We start from the raw sequence: 23,614 nt of genomic DNA, 5'->3' as shown, positions 1-23,614 counted from the left end.
GCCAACAGCCCCGCCCCCCCCGCTGCTACTCGCCCAAGCCTCCCCAGCTTCTCCTTTACCCATATCCAGATAGCAGATGTTCTGAAAGAGCTGGAAAACCTGGACCCATACAAATCAGCTGGGCTTGACAATCTGGACCCCCTATTTCTGAAACTGTCCGCCGCCATTGTCGCACCCCCTATTACCAGCCTGTTCAACCTCTCCTTCGTATCATCTGAGATCCCCAAGGATTGGAAAGCTGCCGCGGTCATCCCCCTCTTCAAAGGGGGAGACACCCTGGACCCAAACTGTTACAGACCTATATCCATCCTGCCCTGCCTATCTAAGGTTTTCGAAAGCCAAGTCAACAAACAGATCACTGACCATCTCGAATCCCACCGTACCTTCTCCGCTGTGCAATCCGGTTTCCGAGCCGGTCACGGGTGCACCTCAGCCACGCTCAAGGTACTAAACGATGTCATAACCGCCATCGATAAAAGACATTACTGTGCAGCCGTCTTCATCGACCTGGCCAAGGCTTTCGACTCTGTCAATCACCATATTCTTATCGGCAGACTCAGTAGCCTCGGTTTTTCTAATGACTGCCTTGCCTGGTTCACCAACTACTTTGCAGACAGAGTTCAGTGTGTCAAATCGGAGGGCATGTTGTCCGGTCCTCTGGCAGTCTCTATGGGGGTACCACAGGGTTCAATTCTCGGGCCGACTCTTTTCTCTGTATACATCAATGATGTTGCTCTTGCTGCGGGCGATTCCCTGATCCACCTCTATGCAGACGACACCATTCTGTATACTTCCGGCCCTTCCTTGGACACTGTGCTATCTAACCTCCAAACGAGCTTCAATGCCATACAACACTCCTTCCGTGGCCTCCAACTGCTCTTAAACGCTAGTAAAACCAAATGCATGCTTTTCAACCGTTCGCTGCCTGCACCCGCACGCCCGACTAGCATCACCACCCTGGACGGTTCCGACCTAGAATATGTGGACATCTATAAGTACGTAGGTGTCTGGCTAGACTGCAAACTCTCCTTCCAGACTCATATCAAACATCTCCAATCCAAAATCAAATCTAGAGTCGGCTTTCTATTCCGCAACAAAGCCTCCTTCACTCACGCCGCCAAACTTACCCTAGTAAAACTGACTATCCTACCGATCCTCGACTTCGGCGATGTCATCTACAAAATAGCTTCCAATACTCTACTCAGCAAACTGGATGCAGTTTATCACAGTGCCATCCGTTTTGTTACTAAAGCACCTTATATGACCCACCACTGCGACCTGTATGCCCTAGTCGGCTGGCCCTCGCTACATGTTCGTCGTCAGACCCACTGGCTCCAGGTCATCTACAAGGCTATGCTAGGTAAAGTGCCGCCTTATCTCAGTTGACTGGTCACGATGGCTACACCCACCCGTAGCACGCGCTCCAGCAGGTGTATCTCACTGATCATCCCTAAAGCCAAAACCTCATTTGGACGCCTTTCGTTCCAGTTCTCTGCTGCCTGCGACTGGAACGAATTGCAAAAATCTCTGAAGTTGGAGACTTTTATCTCCCTCAACAACTCACTCCAGTGTTAATCTGCTAAATTGTAATTACTCGATTTATTGCCTACCTCATGCCTTTGCACACATTGTATATAGATTCTCTTTTTTTTTCTACCATGTTATTGACTTGTCTATTGTTTACTCCATGTGTAACTCTGTGTTGTTGTCTGTTCACACTGCTATGCTTTATCTTGGCCAGGTAGGTCGCAGTTGCAAATGAGAACTTGTTCTCAACTAGCCTACCTGGTTAAATAAAGGTGAAATAAAAAAATAAAATAAAAATGTCCATTTCTCATGGCATAAATTTGCATTCAGCTATTTTGACTACATGTGGGCATGTTGTAAGACATTTTTTTTCATAATTTCTGTCAAATGTAGGCCTACATAAAAAAATGAAATGCATTAAAATGTTGCCACTGTGGTGCAAAGGGAGTGTAATGCGTGGACACCAGTAGGTCACAGTCTTGGAGCGCTGGTAGGGTCACCGGCAAGAACTTGGCCCCTGCCCTGCCCCATGTGCTTTGTTAGCTGACAGTGTCACGAACGATGAGCATACATCATGTTGTTGTGATTCTGAATGGTCAGATAGCTAGCAACAATGACAAGAAACTGCCTGCCATGTGTTGAATCATAAGTGGCTCGTTTGATCTTGTTCTTGATACCAAGTCTTGTTTTGTGGTATTTTGACTGCCACGTCTATGCAAATATGGCTTAAATATGCTAGCTAACCAACAACTGTAACGATGTATTTGAGAGAAATGTGTGCATTGTGCAACTTTGTTTTCAATAAACATTGGAGACAAACTATAGCTTAAATGTTGTCAACAATCTAAGAAGGGGGTTATCAAGGCATAACGCGAGACCCAGATGCAGACACAGGAGGCAGAGGGTTGGAGTCTTACAATGTTTAATAATCCAAAGGGGTAGGCAAGAGAATGGTCGTGGACAGGCAAAAAGGTCAAAACCAGATCAGAGTCCAGAAACAGGCAAGGGTCAAAACCGGGAGGACTAGAAAAAGGAGTACAGGAAAAACACGCTGGTTGACTTGACTAAACATACAAGACAAACTGGCACAGAGAGACAGTAAACACAGGGATAAATACACTGGGGAAAATAAGCGGGACTTGGAGGGGGTGGAGACAATCATAGGAACAGGTGAAACAGATCAGGGCGTGGCAGGGGGTAGCTGCATCCCAATATGGCGATTGGAGTATGGGTGAGTGGGTGTGTCGAAAGGAAATTAGTGGGCGTGTGGAAAGGAGTGGGTGTGTCAAAAGTGCTCTGCCATACATTTGCCGGTTTTGATTGAGCTATGTTTTTTGGGGGTCACTCAACTAGGATGTTGTAGCGATTTTTGTACACCAGTAATGCCCATTTGATGTGGACTTCAGTTATAAGAACAGTTTGGGCTGACCGGGTTTGAAGTGGAGGGAGTACAGGGCTTAGCATGTCTCTCAAGGAGGCTAAAAATACATTTTGGCTTGGAAAAGTAACATTTTCAGAAGGAGGCGATAGTTGGTTAAGGGAGGAGAAAGTAGCCACCCTTTGCCTTGATGACCGATTTGCACAGTCTTGGCATTCTCTCAACCAGCTTCATGAGGTAGTCACCTGAAATTCATTTTAATTAACAGGTGTGCCTTGTTAAAAGTTCATTTGTGGAATTTCTTTCCTTCTTAATGTGTCTGAGCCAATGAGTTGTGTTGTGACAAGGTAGGGGTGGTATACAGAAGATTTGGTTCATAATATGGCAAGAACAGCTCAAATAAGCAAAGACAAATGACAGTCCATCCTTACTTTAAGACATGAAGGTCAGTCAATGCGGAAAATGTCAAGAACTGTGAAAGTTTCTTCAAGTGCAGTCGGAAAAACCATCAAGCGCTATGATGGAACTGGCTCTCATGAGGACTGCCACAGGAAAGAACGACCCAGAGTTACCTCTGCTGCAGAGGATACGTTCGTTAGAGTTAACTGCACCTCAGATTGCAGTCCAAATACATGCTTCACAGAGTTCAAGTAACAGACACATCTCAACATCAACTGTTCAGAGGAGACTGAGTGAATCAGGCCTTCCATGATTGAATTGCTGCAAAGAGGTAGGTGTGATGGTGTGGGGGTGCTTTGCTGGTGACACTGTCAGGGATTTATTTAGAATTCAAGACACACTTAACCAGTATGGCTACAGGAGCATAGCTACAGCAGCATTCTGCAGCGATACGCCATCCCATCTGGTTTGTACTTAGTGGGACTATATATATATTTTTAAAGGACAATGACCCAACACACCTCCAGGCTTTGCAAGGGCTATTTGACCAAGGAGAGTGATGGAGTGCTGCATCAAAGGCCTTGGCCTCCACAATCACCCGACCTCTGAGATGGTTTGGGATGAGTTGGAGTGTGAAGAGAGTGAAGGATAAGCAGCCATCAAGTGCTCAGCATATATGGGAACTCCTTCAAGACTGTTGGAAAAGTATTCCAGGTGAAGCTGGTTGAGAGAATGCCAAGCGTGTGCAAAGTTGTCATTTAGGCAAAGGGTGGCTACTTTGAAGAATCTGAAATCTGAATCTGAAACTTTTTTGGTTACTACATGATTCCATATGTGTTATTTCATAGTTTTGATGTCTTCACTATTATTCTATAATGTAAAAAATAGTAAAAAATAAATAAAAAGCCTTGAATGAGTAGGTGTGTCCAATTTTTAACTAGTACTGTATGTTTCAGTAAGATTGGCTTCTTAGTCTTGGGATGTAGCACCTCCGGGTGTAGAAACTCTGGTAATAGTGCTCACTTTTGCCCCTAGTGGCCAGTTTTGAAGGCATTTCCTGACGTCCTCAGCACATAGATAGACATCCAATTTTGACGTCAATCTTGAACCACCTGGCTGATTGGCTATACAGTTAAACCATGCAAGGTGGTTAACTGAAGGCTACACATGCTCAGTTTTTTTTGTAAGATAGACAGTCATGTCCCTTTGGACAGGAAATTAATATTCAAGCTCGAGCAGTTATTTGGACACAGCCATTCTCAAAACATCACTCATATAGGCTGTTAAAACGTGCATTAGTCATCTATTTCATTGGAAAGTTTATAGGGACATATATTCAACACACCACAATAAGTGTTGTTTGTGTTCACAAACAAAATAAACACCAGAACATTGGACCAACTACTGAGAGAAAAGTCATAATTTCATTCATGGCAGATTAGTCAAATGGAAAAATAAAGTCTGAGTTCAAATTCCACCAATTCAAATAATATAATGGCTTCGAACGTCAGAGAATCAAATATAAACTCCCATATAGGAATTGAGTCATCATTCAGCCATAAAGCAGTTAGAATATAATGTTACTGAATTAGGCTACTATGACATTAATCAATCACCTACGTGTACGTTGCCATATTGTAATCAATGTTGCTGGATGAAAAATCGCCTTTTACGCACCAGTTAGGCCTACGCATAAATAATTATAGCTATCAAGTGAAATTTACAAATACCTCTTAGTTTTGTGTCTGCGTGATGGCTTTCCCTATATGGCTACGTGATGGCCTACATTTATAGAGTAAACATGAGTCATAACGTTTGTTGTAAGAAGCCATAACTGGGAATCATCAAATATATTATACTGTAGATTGCTCCGTGTAGGTTGCATTGCCTTATCATAATCGCAAGCGTACAATAACGCTTCCATAACCGGCACATTTGGATTCCCAAGCTGTAGCAATTGGCACTGACTTTTTAATGGAGTAACTCAATAAGTGTTAATAAGAAATGTAAAGACTATGTACCCGTGGCTCCCATGCACCTTACTAACACATGCGCACATAAAAACCTTTCGTTACATCTGGTTCTGTGATTGGACATAAAACAAACTGCCACTGGAATGACGTCACGGAGGCCGTAAATTGTCAACAGAGGACGCGCGCAGCAGGCGAGTAGAGCTCCGAGGACTAGTGAAGGAGACGGACTAACCCGGGGAAGATCGTGCATATTAATCCAATGATTGGATCGACAGATGAAAAGTGAGACCGCGAATTAGCCAGACATACGCACGTGGAGGGAAGGTAGAACTGAAGACTAAATAAAGGGGATTCCAAAAATGTATTTATTCATCTTGGACCTATAACACAAGTAAGCCATATCAGCATCACTAAGAACTGACATGGTATCTCATTCCATGGATTGATTGCATTTTACAATGAATCTGTTCTCTCGTCATGTCCATGGTCTGCCTGCTACCTTGGATGTGTCTGATTTGCTGGTGGTCGCCTTTTACTTACAATTATCGTTTTTTTAGTTGTGCCATGTTTAGCAATAGGCTTGCGCTTCTGGCACCGGTGACATTGAACAGATTTGGGTATATGTTATTTCTTTACATCAGATATAAAATAAGCCTACATTCTTGTCCAAAGTGTTATAACAATGTAGGCCTACTGTGTTATTTTCAGTAATAGATTACAATACAGTAATTTTGTAGGTTATAGCCTTCTTGCTTTTGATGAGAATAGCCCTTGGTTCAGAAAACAGGTCATTGGCACGAAGTCTCATTAAAAGTGACCAGGCCTAGAAGCACACAAAGGCAACTCTGCAATCATATGACAGTCTGTTAAATAGGTCTCCTTTCATGTCTTGTATGTTTGTAAACGGGTCGTTTTTTTTTAGATCGGAACGTGGTTGAACCGAAGCATGGCAAAGGGCCGAGACCTATACGATCTGTTCTCCATTTTCATTGCACGTCCAAGTCATCCTCTAAATATGTTACACTTCTAAACAGGGACGTATAGGCCATGAGCAAATCAGTCTTTGAAGCTAGTATGCACAACTAGGCCTAGTGTTGTTGTTCTTAAAATGATATACACAACAAATAGGTATTGCGATTAAGAATACTCCCAGAATAGAAGTAAACCTAGGCCTGCTTTCAATTGTCTATATGCCTATGTAATTTGATTATAGACAAGGACTTGTTCAATCTGGTTGTAGTTCTGTAACCTGTTTATTAATGGAAAGAAGGAAAATAACTGTCCAAATGCAAACAAAACCAGTACGCCCTATGCAGCCCAAACCCTTACACAACTAATGAGTAATTTCGTAAATACAAATGTAATTTTGCCTTTTTTTCAGTGGATGTTCAATAGTTTAATTTCTGTGTAAGTGTTGTCCAATTATTTTAGCCAAATGAAATGTAACAAAGCACCTGTTGGTTAGGTCAGTGTCATGCTAATTAATCAACACTTTTCACATCACATTTACTGAATTACCTACTAAGATTACAATTGTCATTTTCAAGATATAACCCAATAATATACTATTTTACTAGACTATGATTTCATACTAGACTACAGGAAAATATCCATTATTTTTCTCTCTCTGAGATAAATGAAAACATCTCAAATTGTCAAGGAAACATCTCCAAAATGTTGCAGAGATATCTCCTAAATTACGATACTTGATTAATTTAATTTGGTGACAGAGAACTATAGGCTCAACATAAACCAGGTCGCATGCGCATATGATACAAACACTTGTATTTATCATAGAACAAATGATGAACCTCTCTGTTCGTACCGTTTTTTTGTTTTGGTAAGCTAGAAATACATTTATGTTTTATTCAATCAAAGGCAATGTAGTTTTTAACTCGAATCGATTGTAGCTCTAGATATTTTAAAGGCTACTTGTTAATGGAACTTAATACTGATTATGTTTTATTTTGAATCTATTATAGATATTAGAAAATTAAATATAATCGAATGACATGCCTATTAATAATAATGTATATCAGTATAGGCCTTTTTGTTGTCATAGCCTGAAAGAAGTGGTGCTATATTGTAATTACAGGCCAAACTGTATAAACCCACTTATAGTCCATGTTATTCCAGGTCTTATTGGTCTTTTAAAAATTATTTTGTTGCTTTGCTGTCAGTGTCCTGTCTTCACGCCACATCGACATCTACGAATAGAATAAATTGACATCTCTAGAATAGAAAATAATTCTTCCCCTCTTATTTTCGGCCATCATTTTAAAGGAAATGTATAGCCTAATGGTCATAAGCATATTTAAATCATATATGTCATTCCTTCCTCTCTTAAGGTGTCTGATGAAGCACGTCATCACTACCTGCTCACCAACCGTCATGAGTTTGAGGCAGCAAGACAAAGTAGTCTACGAAAATGTGAACCGGAGGTCGTTTTCTGTCTTTGGTTATCTAGCTGTATGAGTGTTAAATACCTGTCATAAAGCTAGATAACCGAAAGTAGAAATTACTTCCACATTCTTGTTCCGGTGGAAAATAAGGCGTAGGCTATGCCTACAACTAAATTGGGCCTTTTGACAAGGTTCGCCAAGTTCCACCTCAAAGGTAAGCAACACGTCATATTGTTAATTTTAAAACAATTAACATATTTGTTGTCACACTGCTTGCAATGAAATTGGTACAAAATGATGGTGTTTTTAATATTTTGTAAAACGCTTACAAATCGAATCAAATCAACAATAAAAAATGGCAGACTTTTTAATTTCAGACAAAAAAATATGAACAGATAGCCTAGCCTACTTTTCTCCCAACTCACTGACATCGTAAAACATTTCTTAGTTTTGATATGGCCCTCTCGGCAGTTTTTCTTGGCATATTTGGCTGTTTCCTAATGACTATGTTTATGGCCTAATAAGGACTACAGGCCTCTCTTTACATTTGTAATAAATAAATAGTTAAACATCGTTGCATTTTTTATTATGGCTTGGTGCTGCCATAAAAGCTATTTAAACAGGCACATGACTCAAATAATTTGGTGGGACACATGTATATGCTTATACTAGAGCCTGATGTTGACAAATGTTTTTCGATTTCGATTTAATTTTGGTTGGTGGCATTAGTCGGGGTTGTATGAATCTGTTTCGATTGGTTGGATTAGTTTGTCTTCTTGGGGCGATTATCCGCGGAGTCTGGCCACTTGGGAGCTGTCCCGTCCATTCTAGAACATGATGCTGAATGCTAAAGAGCTTGCGCCCACTCGGAGAGAACGGCGCGCGCTCTCTGGCGGGGTTTCAACTTAAACCACCACCCTGTCAACACTTTGTCATCACCACCAATGTGTACACAATTAGGCCTCCTAACTGAAATTAATCTCTTTTACAATTTGGCAAAATATTACAGTAGGCCTATTCCTTATTCAAGCCATTAGGAAAACAAAAAATGTAAGGATGTTTGAAATAATGGTCAAAGCACTAAGTGTTTCAGGCAGTGTATTCTATTTGAATAAACAATACACTAGCAATGCAACTGAAGTTGAATGGTTTAGGCCTACTCTAAGAATACACCCATGGGTAAGAAAAACACTTGCAGACTGCAGTTAAAATTAAAGTGCATCTGAGAGCTTGGGAGTAATTCTACCAATACCTTGACCTCTCAATAACAAGGGCAGGGGCATCCAGGATACAGGGCTTGAACATCTGAACTTGGTACTTCACCTACTCTGTATGCTTTGGGCAGAGAATTAAGCAACTGAGATTGTAAAGCCTAGAGAGCTCTAAAGTGAGATGAGTTTTCATTCATCCCCTTAACTACCTGCTGCAGCGAAGCTCACTGTCAGCCCATGCCTGGCTAATTGCTTTGATTCAAATAGGGAGATTGGATTTATGCAAAAAGTCCAAGGTCTTTTCCCTTGCAGGCATGGACCAAAGCTTTCACTCAGTGTGGTCTTCACAGTATTCGGGGAATTCTGTATGCCATCACAAAATCTTGCAATAATATAGATTTCCTTTGATTCCATTAATTGTGGTATTGTTAGCCTGTTTGTATGATATAAAAATTATGATTTGGGGAGAGGCTTCTGGGAGAGGCGTGTGTGCGTGTGCTTACCATGCAATCTTCCAGAGGCAGCTGACAGAAAATTCACCTCTGTGTTAGTATAATGTGTGTAGAAGTATGGTATGAAATAATTACTAAAACACTGTGATATCTAGAATGTGTATTAGACGTATGCTAAGAAATAATTACTAAATCATTATAGAATTGGTTTCTGTATGTTATCATTATATTGAACTAAAGGAACAATACAGGAATGTTGTGTTTACATTGGTCTCTTATAAATAAACTGCAGAGGTAGTTGCCATGGTTTCGGATCTGCAATAATAACCTCATAACATAGTGTCTGTTTTTAGTGTTTATTCTCATGTCCTCTCTCCTCCACCTGCCTTCCTCACAGGTGACTCATTAACAAAATGGTGTGATCAAGGAGCACAAATAGGGGACAGAATCATCAAAAAAAGCGAATGAGGAGGAAAATTGCCACACAATACCCCACCCCCTTTACCCACCGGCCTCTAATGCCATCTGTACTGCAAAATGGGAGACAAGAGACGCCGTGCCTATGCCAAGATGGGGACAAAGCCAGCTCTCCAGAGGATGGGCATGCTGAGAGTAGAGAGAGGAACCATCTTGGGAGACATTGCTGCAGCACCTAAGATGGCTGGGCTGGCATACGACGTGAGTTGCATTATGGTCCTGTGTTTGGTACCAGAGTTGGGGGGGTGGGGGTGAAAAATTGTTAGGGGGTGATGAAGGGAGGAGGGTGTTCCCTATTTCCTCACACCTCACACTTCTTCCCTCGCCTATCTGATACTACTAATTAGAATAGAAGGGATTGGGGCGAGGTGGAGGAGGCAGAGGGCTGGGAGGCAAACAAAATGAATGAGCTGGCACCGATTGGAGGATTGCAGGAAAGCCTGCCATTTTCTCTTATCATGGTGGCTATTTACTCTTTACTCCCCTCCCGCCCCAAACGTCTTTTGCTAGTTTACAGTAGATGAACACATGCTGAAGGCCTATTCCTCCCACTCAAGTAGAATATGTTATTCTGAGAAGCCCTTGATTATGTTATGTAATAATGTAACCGTATTTTGACAATAGGGACATTTTTGTTCTGAAAGGCTGAAGGCTTAGTGCTCTAGGAAAATATGCTAGCATGGGTTGTGTTGATGGTTGGTTTGCTTGATGCAAATAATTATTAATTCATTCTCAATCTTCTTTGGCTTTTTCTCATTATGTTTTTTGTTCAGATGAAGACTAATATACAGTACAGTTGTTGAATGATAATTGATCTAGAATAATTATTTAGATATTGTGGGAGATTATCAAACACACATCAAGCACGATTTATATTTACATTTTTTTGTAATTTAGCAGATACTCTTGTCCAGAGCGACTCACAGGAGCAAGTTCGATTGTAAAACAGGAAAGGCTGTTAATTGCATTGTGTGTTGCCATTCTCAAATGATTATTTTATTGATATTAATCTATATTAAAAAAATGAATCAAATGTGTGTGTGTGTGTGTGTGTGGTATGCGTGCGTGTCTGCATCTTTGTGAGCATAGTTTGCTCACAAATTACTCCCACATTTCTGTATATATTCTACTCCCAAATATTAGTGATAAGACACGGAGCCATTATCTTCACAAATATTATAGAAATAGCATTGCATATACAGTATTGCACAACTGCCTTGATGCAGTGGCTGTGTGTGTTCGCCATCCTAATCAAATGACTTCCAATGTATCCACTACTATGGTAATTAAGCTCTAAGAACATGCAAAACACACTCACACCAAAATCAGACTTGTGTCTGGTATAAATAACGCCCTGTGCCCCTGGCGGTTTCTGCCACAACCTGAAACGGGGAGAGAGAGAGTCTGCTTTAAGGGCCAATGTGTGCAGCTGCAGCCTGAATTCGCGTGTTAATGAACAGAGCCTTCCGTTTTCACATTATCATTCAGCCCCACTTTCTCTCCCCCTCAATGGCTGTTCACCCACCCCTACCCCCTCTTAACCCCCCCCCCCCCCCCTCCCACCCTTCAAAAAAGCCCATGCTTTCCCACCATTGTAAGGGCTGGTGGTGCGGCGGGCCCTGGGTCTGGAGGGCCTGGGGCCGGGGGCAGGGTGGGAAAGGCCCTCCAGACTAGACTATGAGCAGATGCCACAGACATAGGACTTTCACAGCCGATCAGGAGGGTCTTGTGAGCGACTGAGTTTAATGTGTGTGGTGTTTGTTTAATATGTGCGTTTGATATGTTGGCTGGGTGGCTGAGGGATGGTGGGTAGGTTTACACACTAGAGTGCCACCTGACTATTCAATCTGCTCTGCATGTCTAAGAGGGGTGTAAATCCTGTGGACTGGGACATTCTTTGACAAACGTATAGGAGATTTTACTGCCATTATATGTACGCTGACAATATACACAGGACCAAGCTGGCATATGACAGAAATATAAGTTGCAATATAGGTGAAATGTTACTCATCACTCTTATTTTGATTGTATGAGAAACATATTGTATTTTGCATTCTAGATTGTGTTGCCTTAAGTGATAAAATAGATTTGGAGACAAAGCCAGGGAGTGTTTCAGTATTATCAGTGCGTCTGACGTGCTTCCTCTCTACCAAGTTCTCCTCCTCTACCTAATTTTTCTCTGTTTATCTCTGGGGTGCATGGTACGGGTTCCACAAAGGAACCAGGTAAAGATAAAGAAAAGACACTGAAACACTGGATGTATCAGAGGGAATCTAATGGTATAGTAGTCAATTTGGGTGAAGTATATTTTTTTATTTTTTTATTTATTTTACCGTTATTTTACCAGGTAAGTTGACTGAGAACACGTTCTCATTTGCAGCAACGACCTGGGGAGTAGTTACAGGGGAGAGGAGGGGGATGAATGAGCCAATTGTAAACTGGGGATTATTAGGTGACCATGATGGTTTGAGGGCCAGATTAGGGAATTTAGCCAGGACAGATGAAAAGTGATGTATTGATTGACTGAGCATTGTCAGCAAACCTGTGTGTTTAAACAGCAGACTAATCATCCATCTTCTTCATCATGCAGGTTTAACGAATGTGTCGTTTATATTTGGAAGGCTGGTTTCTCAGACCCAGATTAAGACTGGTCCTGGACTAAAAAGCACTTTAAATAGAGAATCTCCATTGAGCATGCTTTTTAGTCCAGGAACAGACTTAATCAGAGCCAGCCCATAATGTATTGCCCTTTTTATTCAGATGAATGATACTCACAGCTCTTTATATACTGTAACTGCATTAGGGCGATTTGTTTTATGTCTATACAGCATAAGTGGAGCTATGATGGAGACAGAAAGAGAGAGACAATTTGTTCATACTATACTTAGTCTCTTTTTCTATTACAGTTTTTTCCAACTGCTTACACACATTTTCAAAACTGTCTCCTTTTTTCAAAACTCTACACACAATTCCCAAAACTGCACACACAAAATGCAAAATGCCTCACATCTCCTTCAAAATGTAACACTGCTTTCAAAATGCCATAAACACATGTCAGAATGAAGCATTTGCATCAAATGGCAAACACTGCTTTCATAATATTACATTTTTGGATATACCATGTAAATGTAACAGTATAACTTTAAACCGTCCCCTCGCCCCGATACGGGCGTGAACCAGGGACCCTTTGCACACATCAACAACTGTCGCCCACAAAGCATCGTTACCCATCGCTCCACAAAGGCCACGGCCCTTGCAGAGCAAGGTGCCACACTAATTCTAGGTTTCAGAGCAAGTGACGTAACTGATTGAAACGCTAGTAGCACGTACCCACTAACTAGCTAGCCATTTCACATCCGTTACACTCACCCCCCTTTCAACCTCCTCCTTTTCCGCAGCAACCAGTGATCCGGGTCAACAGCATCAATGTAACAGTATAACTTTAAACCGTCCCCTCGCCCATACCCGGGCACGAACCAGGGACCTTCTGCACACATTAACAACAGTCGCCCATGAAGCATCGTTACCCCTCGCTCCACAAAGGCCACGGTCCTTGAGGAGCAAGGTGCAACACTACTTCTAGGTTTCAGAGCAAGTGACGTAACTGATTGAAACGCTAGTAGCGCGTACCCGCTAACTAGCTAGCCATTTCACATCCGTTACATAAACACTGTTGTTCTAAATCTAAAGCTCTTTGGTCTTTCATAAGCTTATATCTACATTTCAATACAATGTTCTACAGTGAAAGTAATCTGCTGAGAGGGGTAACAAGTACACTGTAAACACCAATGCAATGTAGAAACAGAAAATATTTATTAGGCCAAACATTACTGTTGTATACAGTAGCATACAACAAAACCATAAACATATGTAAACCAAAAGTATATTCTTTAGAATACAGTAAAGAACACAATTGTGTGTGGGGCCCCGGGGGGGGGGGGCAGTCGAGGAATTGGTAGGGGGGGTTGCAGTCACCAGTGCTAAGCTACGCTTCATCTCTTCTCCGGCCTGGGTCTGGCCACAACACAAGATACGTTTTCTCTTGCCAAACATCGAGGGAAGTATCTCCTAGCATGGCGTATCCAACCTTGGACAGAGGCAACCTCTATGTCCCCACATGCGTCCTCCATTGCATGGAGAAGCGGCATGCGGGCATAGGGTTGGCGATCATACACTTTCCAGCGACAGGCTGAGAAAAATTCCTCTATGGGATTTAGAAAAGGTGAATATGGGGGTAGGTACAAAACTACAAATTGTGGATGGGTGGCACAGTTTTGGACCAGAACAGCCCGGTGAAAACTAACATTGTCCCATAAAACCACAAATCTAGCAGGCTCCTGATCTGTATCAGGGACAAGCATTGTGTAAATTGCATCCAGAAAAGTGAGCATATGGCCGGTGTTGTACGGACCCAGTGTGGCATTGTGATGGAGGACCCCGTTTTGAGTGATGGCAGCACACATAGTTATATTACCCCCACGCTGTCCAGGGACATTGGTAATTGCCCTCTGTCCTATTACATTTCTTCCGCGGCGCCTGGTTTTGGTGAGGTTGAAGCCAACCTCATCCACATAAATAAATTCATGGTGAATTACATGGGCATCCAGCTCCAATACTCTCTGTAACAGACAAAAGGATATACAGATGAGTAAATATGGTATTTCTGAAGTACTGGAAGTAGTGTTGCATACATACCTCTACAAAGTCATGTCGTATATTCTTGACTCTGTCAGAGTTTCTCTCAAATGGCACCTTGTAAAGTTGTTTCATCGTCACTCGGTGCCGTTGGAGGATGCGTTGTATGGTCGACAGGCTTACAGCATTGATGTTGTTAAATATGGTGTCATTATTCAAGATATGCTCTCTTATCTCTCGAATCCTAATTGCATTGTTGGCCAAAACCATATTTATAATTGCAGTCTCTTGTACATCTGTAAACAAGCGTCCTCGTCCTCCATGATGTCTTTGCCTTTCCAATCTGTACAGAATTCAAACACAGTATGTGTTCAGCATAGGAACTGTAAACAATGTACCAAAAAATGTAGTACAGCATGATAACCAACCTCATTCATTCAATGCAGTGCAGTAAATGAATGGCTTAGAGTTACAAATGTTTATGCAATACTATGCAGTCATACGTATTTTACAGTACATTACTGTAATGCTAAAATAGTCATTAGATAGTTGCATACCTGTTCTCATTTCTGAAGGTTCGAATTATGGACGCCACTGTAAATCGACTCAAGTTGGGCTCTCAGTCCAGCCTCTCTCATGGTCAAACCGTGGTTGATCACATGATCAACAAGTGTAGCCCTAATCTCATCAGAGATGGCTCTCCTTCCTTCTCTTCTTTGCCCTCGTCCTCTTCTTCCTCTTCCTCCTACTCCTCTTGCTCTCTGTCCATTGTTGGCATCCATTGTTCAAAACAGGTAATCTGACCTTTGACCTATTTATAGGCCTATACTACAGTAAAGCAGTGATTGGTTAGTGATCAGTTAAGCTATTAGTGTTTACACATGTGAGGAGTGTGTGTGATCTGGTGAAGAAGTGTAGCATTTTGATTGGTTGTGTTTGGAAAAGGAAAGCAAGTCACTTCCTGTTAGATTTTTGTGTTTTAGGTAGAGAATTGTGTGTAGTGTTTTGAAAAAAGTGTTTTATGCAATTGACAACTGAGTCAAAGGCTGTGAAATAGCTTATGGTTTTGGATATTTGGTGTGTAGTTTTGCACTTTGAGTGAGAGGTTTCAAAAATCGTGTGACATGAAAAGATTTTGTGTGTAAGCAGTTGTAAAAAACTGTAAAGTGGTGTACTGTGTTATAGCAAACAAAGAGAGGAAGAAAACCTGTTTGACAGACAATCTGCTTTTTGAAAAGGTAAAAACAGCTATAGTATGCCATTTCTGATGACAGTTGTTCATCGAAAAGGGGGATAGACAGATGAGTGGAAAAGGACAGGGAGAGAGATGCAGAGAGATGCTAAGGGGGAGGAGAGAGACAAGTGACAGTATGTAGAGGGTGAGCTGCCATCTTTCTTCCCTCTGTCTTCCCGCGTAGAGCACAAGCTACTGTAAGTAGAGGAACAGTGAGACGCAGGCTCTTCCAGTCTCTCTATGTGTTGAATTGCATATCAGTAATGGAGCATTAGGGAGGATGTGTGTGTGTGTGTGTGTGTGTGTGTGTGTGTGTGTGTGTGTGTGTGTGTGTGTGTGTGTGTGTGTGTGTGTGTGTGTGTGTGTGTGTGTGTGTGTGTGTGTGTGTGTGTGTGTGTGTGTGTGTGTGTGTGTGTGTGTGTGTGTGTGTGTGTGTGTGTGTGTGTGTGCGCAGCTCTATGTGACAGATGGTACAGTCGTTGGCAGGGGCACAGTGGCGACCGAGGCAGATTTGTCAGGCGATCTAAATGTATTCATGCTCACTCTACTAGTATTTAGGGAGACAGGTTTTTCTTTCAAATACTGGAAGCGTGCATGCATGCATTTAGACCCTCATCCAGCCCCAGTACTGTCCATGCAGATCTGTTCAGTGTTCACAGACATGCACTGTTCCCCTATGTGTTTTCTTTAATGATACACTAAGCCATTGTTGCATTAAATGAAGGAAAGAACACAGTTAGTTCATATGAAATACATTCTGTCCAACAGTTCCAGATCATATGAATTTGGTATGGAAGTAAAACCTCAATTGTTATCAAAACAGAAAACAGAAAATCAACTCTAACACAAAATACCAAAATGATCCAAAACAAGTCAAATGTGGCATAGCTTGATGGTCATTATAACGTGCCAGTATTGAGATGCTTAAGGAGGAAGACTTAAATCTGTTCTTAAACAAAGACCCAGGTGTCAATCAAGACTGTGGCCATGTCCATTCAGTGATTGGTCATGGAGGTCAGTGGCACTAAGATATGGTGTCAAGAGGATTTGGGATCTAAATGTTCCCATGATTCCCCCACCCGTGTATGCATACCTCAACCATAGATTTTACCTTAATCTCTGAACAAACGTAGATATCCGTATAGGGGATGTAATGTGTGGAATTAGAAAATATATTGGAGCCTAGCATTAATTGCATTAATATAACTGTTGTTTGAGGTTCTTGGACCTGTTGGATATTTTTTCTAAACTGATTTTATTATGTGAATAAAGTATTTTCTAATGTTTGGAGTTATTTCAGTGATTGAGAGTCATACCAAAAAGTGATCATGTTTATTTATTTAACTAGGCCAGTCACTTCTTATTTACACTGACGGCCTACCCCGGCCAAACCCTAACCTGCGCCGCCCTATGGGATTCCCAATCACGGCCAGTTGTGATACAGCCTGGAATCAAACCAGGGTCTGTAGTGACGCCTCTAACACTGAGATGCAGTGCCTTAAACCACTGCGCCACTCGGGAGCCCAAATATGTGTGTTTCTACACTTCCCATTCTCTATACGTAAGTTAAGTAGCCCACAAACAGTTAATGAAATAAGTACAGCTCCCCAGTTACCTCTCTGGACTGCTCTCTCGCTGTGTGGATACTATAAACGTTCACTCTGATATATATTAACCCTGGCTCATGGGTTGTCTTTGGGTGTGTGCGCATTTATTTGTGGGTCCAATGTGGGTCAGGCTGGCCTCATCAGGCCTCCTTAATGTAACTCTTGCCGAGACTAATCTAGCACAAAGCCTTGTCCTTAAGTATCTTATAGAGGAAGACACAGGAGAAATTTCTATATCCAGGACTTATGTCTGGTAGTCCTGGAGCAGGGGTCTTCTGTGCTCCAATGAAAGTAGAGGAGAATTAGGTGACTGAGCTTACAGTACTCTTATACTGTATAATCACACTAGGAGAAGACGAAGTTTGGAGGAGGGAGGATGGGGTGACCTGTTTTTTAAAATCTTTGCGTATTTCTTAATCTGATTGAAGATGTATAGCTACTGTATAGTACTATCTACAGTTCTGTAATTATTGTGTTTTTCCTTCTTTGAAATACTTCAGGTTTGCGAACTGAGAGAAGCGGGGAACACTTAGAAAGAGGAGTGTCCGTTTTCCAGTGTCAAGTACAACACTGTATAGATTTCTAATGCTCAGTTCTTACTGATACTGCATACTGGTTCTTTCTCCATTTTGTTCTTTCTACTACTGATTCTATATTATTTGACCCGATTTATATTTGACAAATATCACCGTCTTACCAAAGTTATATAATGAGCAGGCTTTTTTGTTTCTACATTTTTTTGTATTATGGGTCAAGTTCGTCAAGTTCATGTTCATGGCTGTCAAACTGCCTGGTCTCTGGCCAGTGGGAGAGGTGTCTTGGAGATGGTGCGGAGGAGTTGTTTTTCCCTTTGACCCCTGTGGAGGTTGCTAGGGGAGGGAAGTGCACCAGTGAGAAGGCTGAGCTGTCAGAGCTGTCTAAGACACATCAGCCCCCGCACGCACACACACACACACACACACACACACACACACACACACACACACACACACACACACACACACACACACACACACACACACACACACACACACACACACACACACACACACACACACACACACACACACACACACACACACACACACAGCTGGGGGATGTCAGCTCTGAGCGAAGGGGGGCTTTATGCTCATCATAAAGCCCCCCCATAAAGCCGTCCCTCCACCTCCACTACAATTCCAGTCTATCACTCCACCCCACTACAATTCCAGTCTATCCCTTCACCTCCACCCACTACAATTCCAGTCTATCCCTCCACCCGCACTACAATTCCAGTCTATCCCTCCACCCCAGTATAATTCGTCCATACCCGGGCGCGAACCAGGGACCCTCTGCACACATCAACAACAGTCACCCACGAAGCGTCGTTACCCATCGCTCCACAACAGCCGCGGCCCTCGCCCCGGGCGCGAACCAGGGACCCTCTGCACACATCAACAACAGTCACCCACGAAGCATCGTTACCCATCGCTCCACAAAAGCCGCGGCCCTTGCAGAGCAAGGGGAACCACTACTTCAAGTCTCAGAGCAAGTGACGTCACCGACTGAAAAGCTGCTAGCGCGCACTACCGCTACCTAGCTAGCCATTTCACATCGGTTACATTAGTGTAACGGATGTGAAATGGCTAGCTAGGTAGCGGTAGTGCGCGCTAATAGCATTTCAATCGGTTACGTGGATGAATAGACTGGAACTGCAGAGGGTCCCTGGTTCGCGCCCGGGTCGGGGCGAGGGGACGGACAAAAGTTATGCTGTTACACCTCCACCCCCACTACAATTCCTGTCTCTCCCTTCACCTCCACCCCACTACAATTCCAGTCTATCCCTCCACCCCCACTACAATTGCAGTCCATCCCTCCACTGCAATTCCAGTCTATCCCTCCACCTCCACTACAATTCCAGTCTATCCGTTCACCTCCACTACAAATGCAGTCTATCCCTCCACCTCCACTACAATTCCAGTCTATCCGTTCACCTCCACTACAAATGCAGTCTATCCCTCCACCTCCACTACAATTCCAGTCTATCCGTTCACCCCCACTACAAATGCAGTCTATCCCCCCACCTCCACAACAAATGCAGTCTATCCCTCCACCTCCACTACAAATGCAGTCTATCCCCCCACCTCCACAACAAATGCAGTCTATCCCTCCACCTCCACTACAATTCCAGTCTATCCCTCCACCTCCACTACAATTCCAGTCTATCCCTCCACCTCCACTACAATTCCAGTCTATCCGTTCACCTCCACTACAATTCCAGTCTATCCCTCCACCTCCACTACAATTCCAGTCTATCCGTTCACCTCCACTACAATTCCAGTCTATCCCTCCACCTCCACTACAATTCCAGTCTATCCGTTCACCTCCACTACAAATGCAGTCTATCCCCCCACCTCCACAACAAATGCAGTCTATCCCTCCACCTCCACAACAACTGCAGTCTGTCCCTCCACCTCCACTACAATTCCATTCTATCCCTCCACCCCCCACTACAACTCCAGTTACCCAACCCCCACTGGCACCCCAACTTCAGACACACAATCTAACCCACCATAGGCACACAGTTCACCCCCAAAACCCAAGTACTCAGTCTACGCTCCATAGCTCCAGTCTGGCCCCTCCTTCAATCTACCCCTCTGTAGATCTGTGTAGGATAACCCCCACCCTTGATCCCTGTCTAGACTCTACCTCAAAGTCTACAACAACACCCTCACCATATAGAAGATAATCCATGCATCCTCGGCCCTATATTAAAACTTTTCCCTCTGACACTCACTGCATGCTTTGCCTACTCATATTTGAAGTAGTATGCTTCTGTTGTATTGTCTTATGTTGTTGTGTTGAATTGAGGATTCATTTGGATGGCATAAACCTCTAGTGTTACAGAACCACCTTATGGCTGTGGTAAGGCCAGGACAGATAACAGTTTTACTTTTCAGTGTAAAATAACTGGTATGTCAGTCTGTATGTGCCAGTGTTTGCGTTTGTAAGTCTGTTCGTGTGTGAGTGTGGTCCCCTTCGAGGTTGTACCCGTTCAGAGGAGGGGTCTTGCGAATGAAAGGGTCTCTATTTGCATACGCTGCATGCCGTCTGAGAAGAGGGAGCAGTCAAAAAATATATCAGAGGTGGACAAAGAGAGAGAGGACAAACCCTGCATTGTGGGGCTGGTGAGAGAAAGAGACTGTTTGAATGGGTGAGTGGGTGAAAATTGACAGAGAAAGAGTTTGGGCCGGCTCCCTGAAGTGATTAAAGCCTACAGAGCTCCATTCATACAGAGTTAAAATGGAGGAGAGGAAATGCACACAGCACAGTGCATGCAGGGCCTATTTGCCGAAATATTGAAAAATACTGTTTGCATTTTCAGGCTTCAATAAATGTTTGAAAGTGTCTAAAATGAACAAAAAATAAAGATAAATTATGTTATGGTAGCCTAAATAACAATAGTGGACTGTGGAGGTGGCTATCATGTTGACCAAGGATCTGGCATTGTTATGGATTGTGTAAGTGTTTCGGGTAGGCAATGAAATGCATTTATAGTTAAACCTTGTAGGGTGTCGTTCTGCTTGATTGAGCATCTGAGCTTCCTATAAGCTTGCCAATAAGCTTGCATACATGCGTGTGTGCATGTGTGTGTGTGTGTGTGTGCTCGTGTGGTTGTCTATTAACTGCAGGTTTTGTAGCTCTTGTCCTCATTCTAATGCTAATGATTCATAACCATTTATTTCTGTCCTATATTCTCAGGTTTGGATGTGAAGTGGTCAGTAGGGAGGGAGATTCTGCATACTCTATTGGTGTTCCTGGTACAGTATTCACCAAACCACTAAACAACCATCAGAGTTTTGGAAAACATCTCTGTCACTGTCATACAAAGTTTATACAACCAGAGGACCACGACAAGGAAGAGGGAAGATTTGTGCAATTTAGTTTTATTTGTAGTTTTTGTTAGCAATAGGGTAATAGTGTAATGATTCAAATCTCTTTTTTATTTGTATTTCTAATCTACAATTTGTTTCTATTTGTCTTTGTTACTTCTTTTTGATATTTATTATTTGAGTCTTATTTTTGTATATATTTATATAGTTTTAAATGCTATGATTATTTGTGTTGTTCCAAATGTCTGAATAAAAATTACAGTTAGTGTAGAATGGTGCTGCTTTTTTGGGGGGGGGGGCTGAACTGGGGGTTCACCCAGGAAGCCATACAAGCTAGAACCGCCACTGCTTAAGAGATACGTTGCCCCCCCCCAAATAATAATCTCCTTCCATAGAAGAATGGGGGCGGGACAATGTCTAAAAATACTAATCTCAACCCCCAGAACCAAATCACAAGAGACTAGAAAATACTGGAGAAATATGATATTTCTTTCATGGAATACATTCACACTTTGACTTTCACTCTTGATTGATTTTGTTGTTCTTTTACTAATTCAATTAAATAATCCTGAAAAACATTATGAACCCACTTATGCTCTCAAATCACAAGTGACAGTCATATACTCAGCTGTATTTGATGTAAAAGTACTGAATATGTATGTGTGTGTCTGTCTGTGTGTGTGTGTGTGTGTGTGTGTGTGTGCGCGCGCCTGTGCGTGTGTGCGCCTGTGCGTGTGCATGCATGCAAGTACAGTGCCTTCAGAAAGTATTCAGACCCCTTTACTTTTGACACATTTTGTTAAGTTACAGGCTTATTCTAAAATGGATTAAATAGTTTTTTGCCCTCATCAATCCACACTCAATACCCCAAAATGACAAAGTAAAAACAGGATTCTTAAATTTCACATTTACATAAGTATTCAGACCCTTTGCTCAGTACTTTGTTGAAGCGCCTTTGGCAGTGATCACAGCATTGAGTATTCTTGGGTATGACGATACATGCTTGGCACACCTGTATTTGGGGAGTTTCTCCCATTCCTCTCTGCAGATCCTCTCAAGCTCTGTCAGGTTGGATGGAGAGCATGGATGTACAGCTTTGTCCGGGCTCTGGCTGGGCCACTCAAGGACATTCAGAGACTTGTCCCGAAGCCACTCCTGCTTTGTCTTGGCTGTGTGCTTAGGGGTGTTGTCTTTTTGGAAGGTGAGCCTTCACCCCAGTCTGAGCACTCTGGAGCATGTTTTACCAAGGATCTCTCTGTACTTTGCTCCGTTCAGCATTGCCTCAATCCTGACTAGTCTCCCAGTCCCTGCTGCTGAGAAACATCCCAACAGCATGATGCTGCCACCACCATGCTTCACCGTAGGGATGGTGCCAGGTTTCCTTCAGACGTAACACTTGGCATTCAAGCCAAAGAGTTCAATCTTGGTTTCATCAGACCAGAGAATCTTGTTTCTCATGGTCTGAGAGTCCTTTAGGTGCCTTTGGCAAACTCCAAGCGGGCTGTCATGTGCCTTTTACTGAGGAGTGGCTTCCGACTGGCCACTTTACCATAAAGGCCTGATTGGTGGAGTGCTGCAGAGATGGTTGTCCTTCTGGAACTCTAGAGCTCTGTCAGAGTGACCATCAGGTTGACCAAAGCCCTTCTCCCCCGATTGCTCAGTTTGGCAAGGAGACTAGCTCTAGAAAGTCTAGGAGTCTTGGTGGTTCCAAACTTCTTCCATTTAAGAATGATGGAGGCCACTAGGTTCTTGGGGACCTTCAATACTGCAGAAATGTTTTGGTACTGTTCCCCAGATCTGTGCCGTGACACAATCCCGTCTAGGAGCTCTACGGACAATTCCTTCAACCTCATGGCTTAGTTTTTGCTCTGACATGCACTATGAACTGTGGAACCTTATACAGACAGCTGTGTGCCTTTCCAAATGATGTCCAATCAATTGAATTCACCACAGGTGGACTCCAATCAAATTGTAGAAACATCTCAAGGATGATCAATGGAAACATGATGCATCTGAGCTCAATTTCGAGTCTAATAGCAAATGGTCTGAATACTTATATAAATAAGGAATTTCTTAATTTTTTTTCTCCTAAAACCAGTGGTTTGCTTTGTCATTATGGGGTATTGTGTGTAGATGCTGAGGATTTGTTTTTTCAATCCACTTTAAAATAAGGCTGTAACATAACAAAATGTGTAAAAAGTCATAGGGTCTGAATACTTTTCCGAAGGCACTGTATATGGATGACATTGCTGTATGTGTGTGTGCATGTACATGTACGTGTGCATGTGTGCATGCGTGTATGTGTGCATGCGTGTATGTGTGCATGCTTGTACGTGTGCATGCATGCAACTATGTGGATGACATTGCTGTTTACAAACCCTGAAGAAAGTGATTTTGCATTATTTTCAATAAAATTATGCAATTTGCATTGTACAATGATAATTTGT

At 42.5% G+C, this 23,614-nt stretch overlaps 1 long non-coding RNA gene across 1 annotated transcript; it reads left to right on the top strand.

Annotated features, from left to right (window-relative positions):
* Positions 1–5,465: 5,465 nt before the first annotated feature.
* LOC129862320 (uncharacterized) lies at positions 5,466–23,609 on the top strand. Its single transcript, XR_008760755.1, has 4 exons — positions 5,466–5,668; positions 7,626–7,893; positions 9,740–10,020; positions 21,037–23,609. It is a non-coding gene; the product is annotated as an uncharacterized LOC129862320 (long non-coding RNA).
* The last annotated feature ends 5 nt before the right edge of the window (positions 23,610–23,614 follow it).

Source organism: Salvelinus fontinalis, chromosome 9 (assembly GCF_029448725.1).
Source record: "Salvelinus fontinalis isolate EN_2023a chromosome 9, ASM2944872v1, whole genome shotgun sequence".
Taxonomy (NCBI): Eukaryota; Metazoa; Chordata; class Actinopteri; order Salmoniformes; family Salmonidae; genus Salvelinus; species Salvelinus fontinalis.
Note: the sequence above shows the minus strand (reverse complement) of the source record. Positions and strands in the feature narration are given on the sequence as shown.